This window comes from Pelodiscus sinensis, chromosome 2 (genome assembly GCF_052426305.1).
Source record: "Pelodiscus sinensis isolate ZL-2025 chromosome 2, ASM5242630v1, whole genome shotgun sequence".
In the NCBI taxonomy this organism is placed as follows: domain Eukaryota; kingdom Metazoa; phylum Chordata; order Testudines; family Trionychidae; genus Pelodiscus; species Pelodiscus sinensis.
This window is the reverse complement of record NC_143053.1, coordinates 63,373,481-63,392,703: the sequence shown is the minus strand read 5'-3', so window position 1 is coordinate 63,392,703 and position 19,223 is coordinate 63,373,481.

Sequence of the window (19,223 nt, the reverse complement as noted above, 5' to 3'; positions counted from 1 at the left end):
TTTCCCTGTTGCTACATTTACAGAGGAGCTGGAAAAATCACATGGATTGAGAAAATGAACTAGAACAGTCTGACTAAAATCAAAATAGCATTAAAGCAAACAATTAACACAAGTTATTTCCCCTCCCAGGTTCTCCTAGCTCTAAGTAGCATTGCCCCTGATCCCCTGTAGAAGGTTAACACCACCACTACCTGCTGCAGAGTAAAGAACCAGCAGCAAGTTCTCTGCTCCTGGCTTAGCTTCCTCCAGCTCACACAGGCCTTAGAAAAGCAACTGCCCTGCCTGCTTGCTCATAAAGTCTGACCCCAAACCATTGGACCCACCTCCAGAAGCTTCTGGGTGGAGTGCTAAATAAGCCCAGCAACAGTAACACTCAACTCACTCCTACCTCCCCCACGGGGGTCTCTTAAAGGGATAGCTCCCTATTAAGTGCATGGGTTACAACTGCACATCCAACAATGTGATCTATGCTATCAAGTGCCAGCAGTGCTCCTCTGCCATGTATATTGGCCAAACTGGATGGTCCCTCCGACAAAGGATTAATGGACACAAATCAGATATTTGAAAAGGTAAAACACAGAAAACTGTAGGGAAGCATTTTAACTTGCCCTGGCACTCATTAACAGATCTCAAGGTTTTCATATTATTACAAGTCAATTTCAAAAGACAGTTTGAAAGGGAAGCTGCAGAGCTTAATTTCATTTGCAAGTTTGATACCTACAATAGAGGTATAAACAAAGACCTTAACTGGATTACCTGCTACATTCCACATCCTAATAATATAAAAAGCCAAACACCAGGTACTTAAGGGTACTTGGAACCCTCTCTCTATCAGCTTCATTTAGCATGGAAATTCTAATTGACTATTCTTTTCCCATTTTTTTCTCCTTTCCTTTTCCTCTTCAACCCCTCTCTTTCTCTATTTATTTGAAACCTGGACCCCTTAAACTCCATTCATCTGATGAAGTGGGTTGTGCCCGCGAAGCTCATGATACCATCTACATTTTTTTGTTAGTCTTTAAGGTGTTGCAGGACTATTTGTCGTTTAAGTTTTTTCTACTACAGATTAACATGGCTACCCCTCTGAAACTTTTGAACATGCTTATTAATGCATCCCAGAATCATGTTTTGCTTTTTTGTAACAGTCACATTGGTGACTCATATTTAACTTGGTGCACTATAAATATTTATAACTGGTCTCTGGCCCAATTCTGAAGTCCAGACTATCTCTTGGGGGACATGAGGCCTGCAGCTACTGCCTCCTCTACTCCCCACCATGCCCTAGGTGTGGGGTCTGGGCAGCCCTCCACAGGCCCTGCCCGGTTCCACCCTTTCCTTTAAGTACTGCCGCTGTCACACCCCTTCCTGCCACTGCTGTGCTCCTTCCCCTCACATGATGCAAGCCAGTGGATCACTGGGGTCTGGGTGGAAGCAGGGGTCTCCCCTCACTCCCACATTCATTAGGGTGGCAGAAGCTGGAGTGGCCCAGCAGCCTGCTTTGCCATGCCACCCTCCCCATCTGCTGCATGCTTCTCTGTGGTGGCAGGAAATGGAGCACCCTGGGGGCAGGGCACTCTATTTCCTGCTGCCATGGAGAAGCTGAATGCAGGCCAGGAAAGGGTGGCAGGGCAGAGCAGGCTTCCAGGCTGTTCCAGCTTCGCACTGCCACAATGAAGGGGAGGGCAGGCTGCCCCCTGCTGCTGCCCATGCCAGGTCCATCCATAGAATGGTTGAGGTGGCTGTGGCAGGACCCCCCAAAAGCTTGGGGGCTGTGGCAGCTGCCCTGAACCATCCTATGGACAGGTTTGAAGTAGATTGAAAGTAGATGGACCACTCATCTGATTTGGTGTGGCAATTCTAGGTTGGAAGCATCTGCAGTGCAACGAATGCTCATGATTTCTATTGTGAGTCTTGCGATATTCGGTGCTTTGTTCAGCGCCCCAGCTCCTGGAAGCAAAAGATTCTAGCTTTTATGTACAAGGCAGAGTTTCTAGCCTTTCTGGTTGCAGGAAAAAAGCTTGAAAACCTGACCAAGAACCCAATAGGTATAAATTGTTTTAAAAACCTCATGATCCGAGGGAAGGGACCTAGATTTTTTTAACTCTTCAGGTAGGCAAAACTCTGTCTGCGTAATCGTTGCTCTATGGGAATGCCCAGAACTGTTCAGAGGAGACAAGAATTAAAATTTCTTAACTTTGGTGATACTTAAACAACATGTTTGTCACATCACCCTTGATAAAGTATGACAGCATGTGCTTGGCAGGAAGGCGTGTGCAGCTCCCCTTGCCTTTTTGTTGTTCTCTGATGTGTACGCACAATGGAATAGAAACTATTATGCTTTGCTGTCCTGAAAAATATAGCTTCTTGCTAAGGGCTCTATTTTGCCTTACTAAGTGCTATCTCAACTCAAAGACTAGGCCTTAGAGTATTAGTTCCCAATCTCTTTGCTGCCGATCACATTAGAATGCAGCCTGGGCTACCTTTGTTCTGGCCTTATGTCCTTTTGTGCCATTTCCGGCTGTGGCATAGACTCCAGTTGGCTTTTTCCTGAGGCCTAGCACTGGTAAGTGTAACATGCAGAACCTCATTACAGTCTCTGGGAACAAACAGCTTCCACGTGCCCATGCAGTTTTGAGAGTGTCTGCTCTATGTCTTAGGGCTCTCTCTCTCTCAGTAAAACTGCAGATAGTTTTGCATCTTGCATATCAGCTGGAGGTGCCTAGACTATGACTAGTCTGGGCTATTTAATTACCAGGGAATGGCATAGAATGATTATAACAGCCCCCTGGGCACAGTGGAAACTGACTTCCCGCTATGTGGTGGGTATAAGCGCTAACTGTGACCCATGTGACTGATGCCACAAAATAACGCATAACAATCGGGATTTCAGCTCTTAGGGTTCCTCTGAACTAAAAACTTTGGATGCCCAGCACCTTTTAAAATTAGGCTAACTGTCCCTAACCAGCCTTTCTGTATGTGTCAACCCATTATCAGATAGTCATCATACAGTAAACCGCTCTAAAATAGAGTGTCAGGAAAAAAGATTTAAGTAAGGAAGAGCAGGACTGTTCACAGAGCAGGCTGCTGCTGACAGGCAGCCTCAGCAACAACTTGAATATTTGATTCAGGCTGCAGATTATTTCAACCTCAGCACGGAAGCTGTTCTAGAAACTCCCTAAAGACCAAGGACATCTGAGTAGCCACTTTATTGCACATGATGGGGGAGGAACCTTTATAATGTGCAGGAGACAAAGGCTAACGAGGCAAACATCACTCTCTCATTTCCATGCTGAATAAAAGACCTAGTGGGGAAAATTGCCATAATAAATATAGGCCCCTCTCTAAGCTTGGAAAAAAAAATTTGCATCAAAAGTTTGGATAACATTTTGCAATTTTTAAATTCACAGATTTTCAAACAGAAAACTGTATAATACATCCTTAGTCATTTGAGCTATAACAATTCAGTTTCGCACAAAAACTTATCAGTCCTATAAAGCCCTATAACAGCTACCTATGGACCTACCAGTGTATAATAATATTATACCAAGTACAATGTTTATGCAAAGTATTGGATATAACATTTGCATAATCTTGGACAGGATAACATTCCACCATGTACTGTTTTTCCTGCCTAAACCATGCCTATCCATGTACCATAATTTTAAATAGTCCTACAGAACGAACACACACACACAGTTTGTAACACATTGATCACTAGGGAAGAAGGAAAACTAGACTTAGAAACTGTTTTAGAAAAGTTTGGTGAAATTTTTCAAAAGCTAATTTTGCTCCCTCTGAAATCCCAATACGTTTGACTAGCAGAGTCAATGGGAGCTGACTTAAGCGAACACTGAGTACTTTAGAAAACACCATTTGTAGTTTAGTCAAGATGACGTACAATTTTCAAAATCTAATAGTGCTAACAAAATCCCAATAAAAATATCAGACAAAGCTGTGACCAGTAGTGGTTCCCCAGCAAACGAGTCCATTAAGGTTCCTACTTCCTTCACCAGACAGAAATCTTTTCACACCGTTGATCTTTATACCCTACAGCAGTTTTTCAGTGTGCTTCACTGCTAAAAGGATGGACAGGTGCCTCTTTCCTTGATGAGGTTGATCCAGCCTTCTATTAAGCATAACAGCTGAAAGAAGAAAAATGGAATAGAAACAGAATTACCAATGTTTCTGATGGACAAAAACTGAAAGAAAAAGTGGTTACAACAACCTTGCTTCTCTATATAGCAATATAATTGTTCAGTTCTGGTTACCTAATAAGGGAAAATCCAATAAAGAATCACCAAAACAAGCCTAACCCTAACTCTAAGAGAATTCCTTCCTGGCAAGGAGTGAGAATAATGTATACAAATATTTTTAAAGTCAGCCTATCACACAGGTGATTTTCCCAGATAACATGTAGCCTAATGCAACAGATGGGAAGGTTTTTCCAAAAATGGTGACAGCTGACGAGTGGGGTATATCAACCTGAGACTATGGTAGCCCAACCAAAGGTAAGACTGAGACTGTGACGGAGTGTTTATTGGTCATGTGAGAAGTGAAAATCAATAGGACTGAAGCATCAGCTGGAGCAGAAATGATCCCACGTCCCAGGACCATTCATAATGGACGCTGGAGTCTAAGTCAGAATAATCCATCAAATCTATGGGATAATTTTTGGTTTCTTACAACTTTGTGAGCCCCAGTGTGACTCTAGTTGCTTTTGCAGAAAGCACATAAAGATCAAAAAAGGGTGGCGATCTTGAATGTGACAGCACAGTGTAGCTTCTCACTCTTCAAAATTGATATAGTACCATCACTGAGAAACAAGGGTATGTGATGTATTGGACATCGAACACAGCATAAATGTTAGAGACCACAGATGTGCCAAAAAGGATGTCAGAACAAATTAACTTATGTAAATAAATTAGATTCCAAATTGAGCCAGATATTTGTGCTGATGACAATATTCCAGTCAAACAGAGCTGTACAAAGACACCTCTTATAGTAAATTTATACGGGTAAATTCATAGTAAATATTGTTAGGTCAGAAAATATAGTGTAACCATCACCAGGTGTATTTGAACCTGGGCCCTTTGGAACTTAGTATAGGAGTGTCCAGCCCCCACTGTAGAGGTCTCTTGTTCTTATCTGTTGCTATGGTCTAGGTGCCACTGCATGGGACAGTGAACCACACTAGGTGTGTGGGTTACAATAGCACTTATTAAGACAACTGATTTGCTACCAGTTTGGTTGTACCTATGAAAAGAACCTAGCACAATAATGGGTGTCAGGTTTTTTATATAACATATAAATATATATAATTTTATTCCTTAGCTTAACAGGCAGCACTATCCTATATGTAGTCCAGAAGATGATCAAAATAGATGAGAAGATTTCTACAGAACCAGATGAGGAAAAATGGGTATTGGCAAGTGAAATTGGGTAAGGAATACCCCGTTTTTAGCCACTCAATGCTGTACAGCTACATTACAAATGTTGCTGGTTATCTTTTAGGATTAAACATGTCAGTGAAATATTTTAGAAGTAGTATTCCTAGAGCATGTAAATGCATTATGTTAAAGTTGCATGAGCAAGTGTATATAGTTGCAGCTGACAGGGATGAGTATGATAGCATTCATATAAAGATAATACAGGTAGCAAGAGATTAAAACATTAAATTTAGCAAAGATAAGACTGAGTATAAAGTTGCTGAAATGATATATGTGGGTCAGGAAATGATTTCCGTAAAGAGTTAAAAAATAATGAAGCAAAGGTTAGAGCCATAATTCAAATGCCAGTGCCTGCAGATTAAAAAAAAGTTTACACAAGGTAATGGATATGGTTAGATATGCACTAATATATTCCAGTAGAGGCTGATAACCATTGAACCTTGAGAAAGCTTCTGTGAAAAAGATTATGTGGTTATGGGGCTATAGCAAAGTAAAGTAAATGGTGTCCAAAGTAAATACTCAGCAATACATCTATCCTTTGTCTTCAATTGCCAGTAGTGATCTAGACAGATCCAAAAAAGATAGATTTGTGAGTAAGGTTTAGCAAAATGATTGTGTCCTAATACATGCATTAGTGCTATTTTCATTAGTAATATTTTTTTTTTGTAGAGGGGATAGAATTTCAGAAAATCTGTTGGTCTATTTTTGAGTTTTGCATGTAAATTATAAAACAAAAGTAATTGGATCACTTGTTCAAGTCACAAACTTTGTTCATGGATAAGTCAACAATGGATAAATTAGATTTTGTTGAAACATGGCTTGTGTTGTAGATCTCATTGCTAACTGAAGACCAAATTTTAAGAAAATTGGCACAGTAGTTGTGTATAGCGGGAGTTTCTTTTTATGCATATACAGTAGGATTTAGGTTTTTATTAGCTAGCATAGGGCTCTATATACAGGCAGTCCCCGAGTTACGCGGATCCGACTTATGTCGGATCCGCAGTTATGAACAGGGCTTTTCTCGCCCCGGAGGACGGGAGCGGTGGGATGCCCAGATGAGCCGCGGTCCCGCCGCCCGCATCCTCCGGGGCAAGAAAAGCTGCTCCCTGTTTCCCTGGTCTGCTGGTTAGACCAGGGAGACGCGGAGCAAAGCCGCGGAGGACGCCCGAAGCGGGACAGCCCAGGCGCGCCATGGCTGTCCCGCTGTTGGCGTCCTCCGAGGCTTTGCTCCCCATCTTCCTGGTCTGCTGGGGGGGGGTGCAGCTAGTGCCCTCTCCCCCCCAGCAGACCAGGCTTTTCTGCCCACGACGCCTGGACCAACCTGGCAGCACCCCAGCTGCTGTGCCCCAGGCGTCCCCAAGTCATCCGCTGCTGAAACTGATCAGCGGCTGACTACAGGAAGCCAGAGGCAGAGTTGCTCTGCCCCCGGCTTCCTGGAATCAGCCACTGATCAGTTTCAGCAGCAGCTGACTTGGGGATGCCTGGGGTTCTTAAGTTGAATCTGTATGTAAGTCAGAACTGGCATCCAGATTCAGCTGCTGTTGAAACTGATCAGTTTCAGCAGCGGCTGAATCTGGACGCCAGTTCCGACTTACATACAGATTCAACTTAAGAACAAACCTACAGTCCCTATCTTGTACATAACCCGGGGGCTGCCTGTAAATACAACTCAGGAAATGCAGAACCAGGAGGATGTAGCACCATCTGAGAATATGGCTTCCAAAACTGGGAATAAGACATAGGGTATGAGCTGCCACAGTTCTGTTCCTGTTACTTATTGGTTTTAATAAAGAGAATTGGCATGTTGTAGGTATAATTTAGTTCATATGACAGCTAGGCATTTTCCGTTAGGGAAACTGATACTTGGTGATTTGACATAGCTGATGTTGAGCCCAGGATTAGAAAGTAGGTCTCAAGCAGATGTATAGCTCTATTTCCCCCCCCCCCCCCCCCGACAATTTAACTGTCAGATTGCTTAAGAGACGGAAAAATAGAGACAGAGGCTATGTCTACACTACAGGGTTTTGCTGGCAGAGTGTATGCTAATGAAGTGCTCATTAGCATTTTTCATGCTGTCATTAGTATATTCTGTGTTCAAGGCTTTTTTTGTGCAAGAGATTTTTGTGCGAAAACAAGCAGTGTAGATGGGTCCGTTTTGCGCAAATGAGCTAATGAGCGCTTCATTAGCATACCCTCTGCCCGCAAAACCCTGTAGTGTAGACATAGCCAGAGATTAAAACCATAGGCAGTGCAGAACCCCACTGGCCAAGCAGATAGAATAGAGAAAGAAAATGCACCTGAATCTATTGTCCAGCAATGTTGCAACACCCCTGAACAGTGTCTCTCCCCCCGCCCCCCCCCCCCCCCCCCCGGGAAGCTGTTCATACATAAAAATGGTTTGTCTGGGAAGATTAAAAAAACAAAGTGCATTTAGAAGCAAATATAGTATCTCCCTGGGGGTACCGCTCAGTGTTACCCCTCAATGGCCTCAGGGGACCTGGCTCAACTGCTGATGCTTCTGCCCCCCTGTGCTCTGATCCTTCAGTCAGACCCTGCTCCGTAAGTGACTCGTGTAGCACTCGGGAGGTGCACCACACCCCTGTGGCCTGCCAAAATCTTGATGGCAAATGGGGTGCCCCAACATGCTTCCTCCCTGTTCCTCAGGGTGGCCCTTCCTGCACCCCCACTCCTCATAGGCACCAGTCACTATGCCATTCTCCCTGTTACCATAGTAGCAACTGTGTAGTGCCCCCTGGTGGAGAGGAGACCGAGAGCAGCACATGCAGGCAACGACCACCTAGGCAAGGTTCTTGTGTATTCCCTGGAGATCTGAGAGCTTGATTTTGGGGTATGATGCTGTTCTTTAAATCCAAAATCCCCAGCTTCCCATGGGAAGAAGAGCTCTGTGCTGTCACTGCAGACTATGGGGTTCCCTTTCCCACTGTGTGCTCTGTCAGTCTATCCCCCAGGTTGGACTACACAATGTCTGCTGTTGCTCCGGTAACAGGCAGCGCTATGATGGCAGAGGGACGCTGCGTAATGGGAATAGGGGCAGCAGGCCTGGCAGGAAACGGAGATCCCTGCTAAGCGACTCTCAGCAGAGGAGGAGGAGGAGGAAAGTGAGGAAGGGCTGTTTGACTAGGGAGCCACAAGGGCGGGGCTTTACAGGAAAGCTAATACAACCTCTGGCTGGACTAACTTTCCAGTCTGTCGCACCTTGTATTGATTTCTGTGACGCTGAGCTCCCTTCCCACTGCCGTAGAAGAGCTCAGTGTCGCTTGGAAGCTTGTCTTTCTCTCCAACAGAAATTGGTCCAGTAAAAGATATTACCCCCCCCCCCCACCCACACACACACACACACAATGTTGCACATAACTTGCCAAGGACATTTACACTGGGAGCAAGGGAAGCGTACTCCTGAGAAACACACCCAAGCCCCATCACTGCCTTTTTGCAGCTCTGCAGAGAACCCCTTCATGGTCTGCGAAAAGGAGGAGAGAAGGAAACCTTGCCAAGCAGGCAGCCGGTTTCCCCTTAAACTCTTTTTGTTTGCAGGGGAGAGCCACTTGCAAAGGGGAGGATCTGTTTGTGGATTGAGCTGTATGAGCACAATCTGTCCCACAGCATGGAGAGGGCCTTTATTTCCATCCTCTTCTTTTGTAACGAGTTAAAAATTAAATGACTGAATTATTGATTATTTTTTTAAATTTTAGGTACATATGTAATACAAGGTGAAAGAGAATGCACCTCACTCAGCATCACTAGCTAACTTCATAGGCAAAAGCCTGCGCAGATTGAAAAGAATGTCAAAACTCCCATTAACATAAACGGCTTCAGAAGTTCACCCAGTATCTTTGCAGAGTCCCAAATCACGACCCATTTAAAGGATGATGTGTTGGTTCCATTATAGTAAAACACCCCAATCATCCTAATAAGCAATTAAATTTTAATGCTGCGATGCTAAATCATGATGCCACTAATGTGCACTGTATCATAGTCTACAGGTACCAGCTGTTACAGTGCTGAACAGCTGACAGTAGTATACTGACTCAAATACTCTCTCTCTCTCTCACACACACATACAGACTCACTCACTCACTCACTCTCCTCTGCCTCCGCCCTCCCTCCAGCCTTCACCTCCCCCGCCTCTTCCTGAGTGCACAAACAAAACAAAGAAATCTCTCAGCCTCTCTGAGGGCGTCCTCTCCTCCCATCCCTGCAAATGAGATTTCATTGCTGGCTTCCTGGGTCTGAAAAACAACATGCTGTCTCCTACTTTTCACCCCTCAGTTTGCCTGTGCAACTCTTACGTATTTTCTGCTTTAAAATAACCCTGATCTGTGTGTGGTTTTTCTCTCAGGTCAAAATTCACTTTCTTCTATTCACTGCACTAGCCATTCTCTTATCAAATAAGGTTTCCCCCTCCCCCTTTGCTTTTTTTGGGTTGAAGATGATAATTAACCCTTCACAAAACAACCCTTATGGCACAAATTACCACCCAGCAAATGTAGGGCTTTGGCAGGGAGGGGGGAGATGACACAACAAACATTAGACGGAGCAGCTTGTTCCAGACACAACATCTGCAGAACGAGTCCATTTTTCAGGACCTCTAATCTCATAATTCATTGTTTGTGTGGTGTTGGTTACAGTAGCTGAAAGGGGAAATAACAGCAGGTCAATTTGGCACAGAGTTGCTTTTGAATTTGAATTGAGTGACTTGCCCACCTTCTGATGACCGGTTGAAATGCTGCCAAAAACCCTGAAAAATAAGGAGGAACCTTGTTTTAAAAAATTTGTGATAACTTAAAATATTATCCTGCTAAAAATATCTGTTTTTAATACGTCTTTTAACTTGTGTTTTTAACAAACCTTGCACATGTCCTGTTAATTATTTTTGCAGTTTGTTTACTTTTGTCCCTGTCATGAAAATAGCTCATTAGCCAGCTTTGATTTTGTTTCCAGTCACATTCGCTTATCTGGCTCTCATGCACTAGCCGGATGCTCAACATTTCAGTTGCAAATGTTACAATAGAAAGAGGTTTTAGTTAAACCTTCACCCTCCCCCCACACACATTTTCTCTAAAAATTTAAAAAAAAAAGCATGAAAATTATTTTAGCAGGGCCACTTATTACATTTTTATTCTAAATGCAGAGCCCAGCTTGGGAGCCTTAGTGAGGGAGTGTCCATCAAGGTTTGCAGGAGCCACAGCACATCTGCTCTTTGAAGAAAGAGAATGAGCATGAGCAAAGTAGATTTTTCTTTTGCATCCCATTTGTGTGTGTTTATAAATGTCCTCATGAGAGAGTGCCTCTGTGTGTGCGTCTGTGTGGTGAATAGAGAGAGAGTGAGTCTGTCTGTGTGGGGGGATGCCCTTCCTTCTCTGCACACCATCTCCTCTTCCACCTCCTCCCCTCAGCATTTGACCTTGAGTTCATGCTCTCCTCCCTCTCCGCCCTTTCTGCAGCTGGCAACAAATGAAGACTAGTACAGCCAGGGGTCCTAACAATCCCCCCTCTACTCTCGTTCTCCATTTTGTGGCCCACAGCATCCCACCTTGATCCCTTTAACCCTCACCATTCCGGAAGGCAGGGACCAGGCATTCTCTGGTGAAGAGGGCAGACAGGTGGCTTCCCCTGAGTGCACTGTTAATGCCGTTCCCTTGAATGGCAGGCATGGAGTCTTCTCCCCTCCCCCAACTCTATGTAGTGAGAGGTCATTATCCTCCCCCTTCCCAGGAAGCACTCTATCTTTCAATGTGCCCGAGCTCCACCAGCCTAGAGCAAGAGGCAGTCATGTCTGCTCCTGAACCCTGGTCTCGTGTGTTACAGTGCACAATGCTGCTGCTGCTGCTGCTAAACTAAACAACCCTAATCTGTTTGTCTTTTGAACCAGTGTATTATGGAACAATAGCCAGCCTTGTGCTCTTCGAGACTGTGTGTCCCTGTCCTTGCAGCTGGTGCTTCTACCAGTACTAAGCTCCAGTGAACAAGATCAGCTGAAACCCTCATTCTCCTTCATCCCCCTTCAAGGGCTTGCCTATCCACTGGGGCCACTATCAGTTACATGAAACATTTGGTTTCCAATGGCGTGTTTGTGCTGGAAGGCACAGGTCTATTTGAGCAGCCGGCAGTGATCCTAGGCAGAAAAAGCATGCCCTGTGTTAGTTTACAACAGTTTCACCCACACAGAAAAGTACAATGGAGACAGATCATGCACAATGACAGGCTGCCGGCGGCTCCAGGGGATCCATAATTTATGATGTTTTTCTTACCAATCTGGTTTTGGATTTCACAAGCAAGCCAGTTTCCTTCCCATTTGTTGCTTCCTTCCGCCCCCTATTTCAAGAAAGTAAACTCTAAGCTGAAAATGAACAAGAGCAGCGACAACTGCTAAAATCACTGTGCACTATATTTATATAGGGCCCAAGGGGGATCCCAAAACCTAACATCTGCATATTTATTGAAAAGAAACACAAATGATTCACCACCCCTCTGTGAGTGCGCTTCCTGATGAGCAGTAGCAGCAGCCTTAGTGAAATTGTCCTGAACTGCATTCAGGTTCATCGGGTCATCTGGGAAAAAGCGGGGATGCTAGAATGTTAGCAATTGGCTGATTAAAGGGAAAGAGGTTAATAATAGCTTTTAAGAATGGTTCTTGCTCAAAATTCAAAACTTAATCTTCTCCCTCATTGGTAATCAGTCACACTCTGGCCATGTATAGATACCCCAGCTAGCCAGAGACAATCAGATACTACTGCTGTGACAAGTGTGGATTACATTACTTAGCTTCAGATCCAAATTTCCCAGCTTCGTCTATTTCTGTAATGGAGTCAAAGAACCCTAGGCTTTGAGAACGTTCTGATCCAGGTCAGTATGTCTCAGCTTAGGCCTGTTGCTGGGTGGTTCTGTTTCTTGTACTTTAAAAAACAAACAAACAAACGGCTGCATGTTTCAGGTATTGCCGTGCTCAACTCTGTTGCCTGTTGTAGTGCACAGAAGTCTGTCACAAAAAGATCTGGAAGGCGATGGAGGAGAGACCTGCCTCAAATGGGTTTGTAAAATTCCAATCAGTTCCAATCACATCACTGGCCCTTGCTGGAGGGGGCACTGTGAGTGAGCTGGTTTCAGTTCCAGTGGAAGGTAATGAAGAGACAGGCCAAGCTTCCTCAGATACTCTAGGGATGGGGCGTGAGCTCACAGACAGACACTGCCTCATGCAGATGGCTGGGTTATCAATGTGGTTTACAAATGACCAAGTAAGGTTAAAACCACAGTCACTGTGGTTACAGACGACTGCGATTAGTCACACCGTAAGTGATCCAATTATGGCAACCCCCTACCCCATTTCATCTGTTTAAAAGGGAAGCCCAGGCTTCCATTAACTTGATTTCAGGAAGATTTTGTGTGGTAAAAACAGCTGTGGCCTGAAGTTTGCAAGAGGGAGGAAAAAGATGTTTTGTTGAGGTTTCATTTTCTAAAACTGCATCAGCTTAATGTTTGCTGCTTTTGAAAATGGAGTGTATCTCTGAGGGTGGGGGAGTGTTATGGAGTTCTAATATCACTGAAATGGCAAGTGTTTGATGCTCCTGAGTTGAGCTTTTGAAAGAGAAGCTGAAAACAAGTCTCTTACTGTGTGATTCCTTAGATAACATAATGCCTCCACAGGGCAAAAGGGGCACAACTTCTGGAGGAACTGGAATTTCTCTTGGAATCATTAGCTTTGTGTTTGTGTTTATGGCAGATTGTAACACACAGCTCTTGGCAAGATGGAGGATGATGTAAGGGAAAGCACAGTATTAGCAGGCTGAGGATCTAATGAGTGAAATCTAAATAAATGGTCTGATTTTTTTCAGAGGTACTGAGCACCTGCCCCTCCTAATAATGTCAATGGGTTAGAGTTTAGCTAGTGTAAATTGGCATCGCTCTATTCAGTGTGTAGCCTTGCAAGTTAATTTAATCATGCCTCAGTTTACCCACACTTAAAATTGGTACAGTTCTTCTTCCCGCCAAAGGGTGGTATGCAATTTGATTGCCTAAAGGAATTCCCTCAACTTGAAGTGCAGTCCTGTTAAAAAGGGAGTTAAAAATAATTTGAGACCTGCACCTGAGGCCCCTTTCCAATTATTTTGCTTTCATAAACACATTTTCCTATTTAAAAATGTTAAATGAAAGATCCCCACCATAAAAAGGGGAAATACAGTGACTAATTCATTATAGAGGAGAGACAATGAGTGGTGCCAAATGCACCAAGGAAATACACTCAGGCAAGGCGAGGTGAAAGGAGACTGAAGAGCCTTTTTTTTTTCCTGATCTCTTTCAGTGTGAATACCTTTAGGGGCTACCCCTAGAATATTCTCAGTCAGAGTGGGATTTTGCCTTTTTTAATTGACTGTGTTTCTTTAATGAATGATGGCAAGACTGTTTCTCTGCCTGCATGCGAGTGCAGGGGCACAAGTGGATGGGATAAGCCTCTCCTGTTATGACTCTGTTTGTGCTTCCCAAACCTGAACAGGACATGCAGAGGCCGCGCACCTCCTCCTGTCCCCCAGAGCAGGTAAGTGGGGGATGGTGGAGAGTTGGCTCTCCTCTGACAGCCAGCAATGAGAGTGTGTAGAAGGGGATAGCAATTTGCTACTGATATAGGCCCTTGGTATCTAATTACCCAGCCTGAAGCAGAGGAGGAGCAGGGTTTCATTGTTCCTTCCTTGGGTTACTCCTGGATAGCGCAGCAATTCGCTGTCCCATATCATAACCTTGCCACATAACCAAGCTAGCCTTTAATATTTTAAAATCATATAGCCTTTGATAAAACACGCTATGGGTATATGTACGCTACAGAACAAGGTTGAATTAAGCTATGCAACTTCAACTACAGTAATTGCATAGCTGAAGTCGAAGTAGCGTAACTCAGCTTTTGGCGCTGTCCACACTGCAGAAAGTGGAAGAAGGAACACTCTTCCTTCGACTTCCCTTACTCCTTGTGAAAGCAGGGTTACCGGCATCAACTGGAGCACCCCGCACACTTTGAATTAGCTGTCTTCACTAGATCGCTAATTTGAACCCTGGACGATCGACAGCGGCAGCTTTGATCTTCCTCTGCAGTGTAGGCGTATCCTTTAGAAGCACACCATATTATTTCTTTTTTTAAGCAGTGAAGATATGCCCGGGGTTATAAAAGATGAAAAACAATTCCAAGGTGCCTAATCATCCTCCTTTGCAAGTGACCTTCCCCACTACAATAGATGTGGCCCAGCCCTATTCAAATATAGGTAGCACACCTTTGGTTTTACAATCCATTCACGTGAAGTAAGCAAAAGGGATTTTCAGTGGTCCATGGTGAAGGGCTGCCCAGAACACTATGTTCACTGCCCAACATGCATCATTCACAGGAACCATTGGAAACATTTGTGTCTGGCCTTTGCTCCTGCTTTCTCCTCCTCTCAGCTCTACCGCACATACCAGATTCTGTCTACACTTGCACTTGTTTGACACAGCTTTTGTCATTCACTGTTGCTTAACCCCCTCCTCCTGTGAAGGCAGTACATGTGTGAATAATGCCTTGGCAGTGCATGTGTGAATAATGTTTTGCAGGAGTGCGCTCCTGCTGACAGTGAAATCCACTTCTTGGTGATGAAAGTATTTTTTCCCTAAAAGAGCCAACAAAAAGCATTCACATGCACCGATTTTTAGCAATAGGACTGTGTCCACCCAGCCTTGTCATTAAAAGCTGCATAGTTCAAACATACCCTCAGGTAAAGCATGAGGATCTGGAAACAACGCTCTCCATGTGCATCATTAGCAATATATTCACTAATGATGGACCTCTGGTCTGACCAAGTATGGCCATTCTTGTGTTCTTAGCTCCTTTTTCCACAAATCTTAGCCCTACACCAAAGCCTCTTTCTTAAAGAGCAACTCAGCCCTCTGATGATGCTAGGAATGCTAGGAATTAAGAAAGGGATAGAAAATAAGACACAGAATATCTTACTGCCCCTGTATAAAACTATGGTTCGTCCACATCTTGAATACTGTGTACAGATGTGGTCTCCTCACCTCAAAAAAGATATTTTGGCCTTGGAAAGGGTTCAGAAAAGGGCAACTAAAATGATTAGGGGTTTGGAACGGGTCCCATATGAAGAGAGGTTAAAGCGACTAGGACTTTTCAGTTTAGAAAAGAGGAGACTGAGGGGGGATATGACAGAGGTATATAAAATCATGAGTGGTGTGGAGAGGGCAGATAAAGAAAAGTTATGGATTAGTTCCCATAATAGAAGAACTAGAGGACACCAAATGAAATTAATGGGTAGCAGGTTTAAAACTAATAAAAGAAAGTTCTTCTTCACACAGCGTGTAGTCAACCTGTGGAACTCCTTGCCAGAGGAGGCTGTGAAGGCTAGGACTATAACAGAGTTTAAAGAGAAGCTAGATAATTTCATGGAGGTTAGGTCCATAAAAGGCTATTAGCCAGGGGATAGAAATGGTGTCCCTGGCCTCTGTCAGAGGCTGGAGAAGGATGGCAGGAGACAAATCGCTTGATCATTGTCTTCGGTCCACCCTCTCTGGGGCACCTGGTGCTGGCCACTGTTGGCAGATAGGCGATTGGGCTAGATGGACCTTTGGTCTGACCCAGTATGGCCGTTCTTATGTTCAGCCCTAAGAACCAGTTGTAATCTGACACCATGGCAAACCCCAAACTCTCCCAATTCATGTGCAGCTTCTTTTCCAAAGGTCACTGTCCCTATGCAGAAACTTGCTTAACAAAAAAACACCACCATAAACATATCTTCCCAAGAAAGAACTTTTATTGTCTTGCATACAAAGTACTTAGAAATAGGGATGTAGTAGTATAGTCTATTAACTGATTAACTGATAAGCAAAAGCTTATAGGTTAATGCTAAAGACTACACGCATTCCCCTCCCTTTCTCACCCCCTCTCCTTGCCAGTACATTTTTTAGCAGTCTGGCCAGCAACCCGGCTCAGCCCTGGGTTGTGACGGTTCCGGGATCTACCCCTGCTATGGCTCTACATTTAAAGCAGGGTTACTTAACACACAGTCCATGGGCTGCATGTGGCCTGCAGCCCGTTTGTACATGGCCCACGGTGCCTTGAGCTGCTTCCCAGGCTGCCTGCCTGCCTCATTACTGTGGGCTTCCGTGGCAGTGGCTCCCCGCAAGCCTCGCTTGCTGCATTGAGTCAGGCCACGTGCACAGGAGCTGCCGGCCAGCGGGGAGGCAGCAAGAGGTGGCGGCAGGGCACACCTGCCACATCGGCCACAGCAGCAGCGCCTCCCTGCGAATGGAGCTGCGCAGCGCCGCACTTAGCCAGGCCGAGTCGTCGCGTGCGCAGGAGCTAAAGGGGGCAGCAAGAAGCAGTGGGGAAGTCAGGCAGTGAGAGATGTGGCAAGGTGGCAGCAGAGCCAGGCAGTGAGGCTGGGGTGAGAGAGGTCTGCACTGGGGCTTGGGTAGTGTTACCATGCGTCCAGTTTTTCCCAGACATGTCCTTGTTTTCACATGTTAAATCACCATCTGGTCAGGTTTTTTTAAAAGGCAAAAAAGTCCGGGTTTGTAAAAAGGCAAAATAAATCTGCAAAGGGGGCCAGGTAGGGGGCAGCAGTATGTGCCTTCAATGGAATGTTTGGAGCAGCGCACCCAGACCATTCACAGACACTCTGCACATGGGCCCCAGCACCTGGAGGGAAAAGCGTGTGGCTCCAGTGAGATCCAGGACATTACCCTCTGCCCTGCTAGATTTGTCCCCGGCTCTGTGGGAGGGAAAGGACATTGGATTAGAGCAGGGGGCTGGAGTTTACCTGGCTCTAGGGGAGGGGGAAGGGCATTGGGTTGGAACAGGGGGGCTAGGGTGCCTGGCTCTGGGGGAGGAGTGGGTGCATTGGGTCAGAGCAGTGGGTGTTAAAACTTTTGGCTTTCTTTCCTTTCCTGTAGGTAGACAGTGGGTCTGTTGATTAGATTTGGGGATTCCAGTCTCTGTTCTATGAGGACTGTGGGAGTTGGTACCTAGTGGGGTGGGTGGGAAAAAGAAGGGATTCTGGGAAGCAGGATTCCTGAGTTCTTTTTCTAGCCATGCCACTTCTCCTCTTGGTGCCTTTACCTTCACATTTATTGTACTTATATTTCAGTAAATGTTGTATTGGCAGTTTTTGTTTGATTTGTTAAAATTGTGAAGCCAAAACAAAAAAGTAGTCAATATAATGATCTTCTGTTGATATGTGTTTTAGTAGTTAAATTCCTGGACTGTCATTGCTCTTTAAAAGTGCTGTCATAGGGGTGGAAATTGGGTCAATATTGCATTTTATTAATATCAGCAGAGCAGACTTAAATGGGGCCTGTGTGTTGTGTAGTTTTGTCTTAATCTTTGTATTCATGCCCATCAGTGTGAAGGAAGCTATTTGCATATTTATGCAACCACACTTAAGTTATGTCCCTTGGCATGTGCTGTGGGTATCATTGTGGCCCCTGGGGGCTTCCAAAGTTGCATAGCCCTGTCATAGAAGATACCAACTCTAGTCCATCCTTCTGACAGTTCAGGAGAGATTCCTATATCACATTTTCAATGCTTTGCTCAGTCAATCAAATTGTGATGCTGTTACCACGTATGCCCCATCACATAACATTTGGATCTCACTGTTAGGCATGTTTGTCTTGTGCTCTCACAGCAGAAGAGACCAGGCACTATTACAACTAATGCAAAGGTGATTATTACAACTAACACAAAGGGCTCCTTATGGTTCTCCCTGGTGCTCTACTTCCCAGTCTGACTGGCACAGCAATGGGACCTAATGTCATCACACAGAGGCTCTGTCTAGACTAGATAAATTAAACTGTATTTAAATGGTGTACATAGATACATCTGGCCGTACCCAGGGATTCTGTAATCCCTGGCCTGGCCTTACACAATCAGCGTAAGTGTTACACTACTTTGTTATCCCATTGCTCCTACTTAAGCCACTTTGGAATCATTCTGAGCAATTTCTCTCCCGTCTTCCTCACTGCCTCTCGCATAGCATTAAACTCCAGAGCAGCACTGAGACAATGAGTACCAGCTCCTCTGGCAGTGTGAATTGGTGCATTCCGGGGTTAGAAGCTCTATCTTCAATTTACACCAGTTGCAGAATCAGACCTTGAATGTGGAGGGCAGTAGATTTGCATGCTTAAGCCCGGCTTAGATCCTGTTTGATTTGGTACTTAAGTGTTACCACACTGGTGGCACGAAATCTATTCACTGATTATTTTTTTTACTCGATTAAACTATATTATACTGAAGCAGGATCATCATAGCACATGAGATGACTTGTGATTTAGAATATGCTATGTATTTTAACAAGCCACTCTTGACTGTAAGCCTGCCACAGCATTTAAGGAGGAGCATTATTTTGGAATTTTTTTCCTATTAAAGGCTTTAAGGGCCATATCCTGCATCTGCCAGTTGCTCCAGATTTACAACCGGGGAATAAAGATCAGAATATGGCCTTTTATCTATGATTTTAGAATGCCTTATGAGCCAATATGGTATAGAACTGAAGTGAACAGAGGGTGAAGCAGCAACGCGTGTCGTCAAATTTCATTTGGGAATGTGGAGATGATATTTTTAAAAAGTTACAGATAGTAAATGCTGTGTAAGGGTCACTCTGCCAACTGCAGCTTTATTAAAAGTAATGTAGCATTTTTTCTTTTAATGAGCATATTCAAAAAACTTATTTTGTGGGCCAAAATACACAGATTTGGAGTGTCAGAGAGCTATATGTTTTTCAGAGCAAA